Source organism: Dermacentor albipictus, chromosome 1, assembly GCF_038994185.2.
Source record: "Dermacentor albipictus isolate Rhodes 1998 colony chromosome 1, USDA_Dalb.pri_finalv2, whole genome shotgun sequence".
NCBI lineage: Eukaryota > Metazoa > Arthropoda > Arachnida > Ixodida > Ixodidae > Dermacentor > Dermacentor albipictus.
The window spans coordinates 239,345,244-239,345,813 of record NC_091821.1 but is presented as its reverse complement, the minus strand read 5'-3'; the positions used below and the strand labels follow the sequence as shown (position 1 = coordinate 239,345,813).

At 41.2% G+C, this 570-nt stretch overlaps 1 protein-coding gene across 1 annotated transcript in view; it reads right to left on the bottom strand.

The window, feature by feature from the left end:
• The window catches only part of LOC135901568 (uncharacterized), a 1,085,637-nt gene that overhangs the window by 764,204 nt on the left and 320,863 nt on the right, over positions 1-570 (bottom strand). The window lies entirely within an intron of this gene.

The following is a 570-nucleotide window of genomic DNA, read 5'->3' as shown; positions in this document are numbered from 1 at the left end:
GACACTGGATAATCGAGAATGGCGGATGTCGGAAAACAGACTACCGTCCTAATTTTTTCGCTAATTAGTTATATGCACTAATTCACCTTATCTAGCGCATTTATATGGCTTGAGATATATAAAGTTCGTGGTAATTGACGAAGTGATCTGCTATCAATTTTCAAATCGCGCGAGATGTCCTTCTGCTAGGTCCTACAACAGAATAAATTTTCTTACATTTTCCGCTCGGAAACTGAAACTGGGCGCTTGTGGGGAAACCACGTGTACAAACCGTACCACGCAATGCGAACCATCTTTATTGTTTCGATGTGGTGATTACGGCTCATGAAGTGTCCTTGGCTTCACTGTGACGTTGGTACTGCAGAATATCGGCAATGACCTATCATTGACACCGCAAATGTAATTCTTTCCTTAGTGCTAGAAATGTGCTCATTTTCGGTGATTTTATGTTTTAACGTTTTATTTCAAGACGTAGTAGTCGCGACGTAGGTGACACATAAAACCACAGCCTGTTCACTGGTGTTTTGAATGGATGTAAAGCAACAATACCTCGATTTGGTCGAGTTGGTT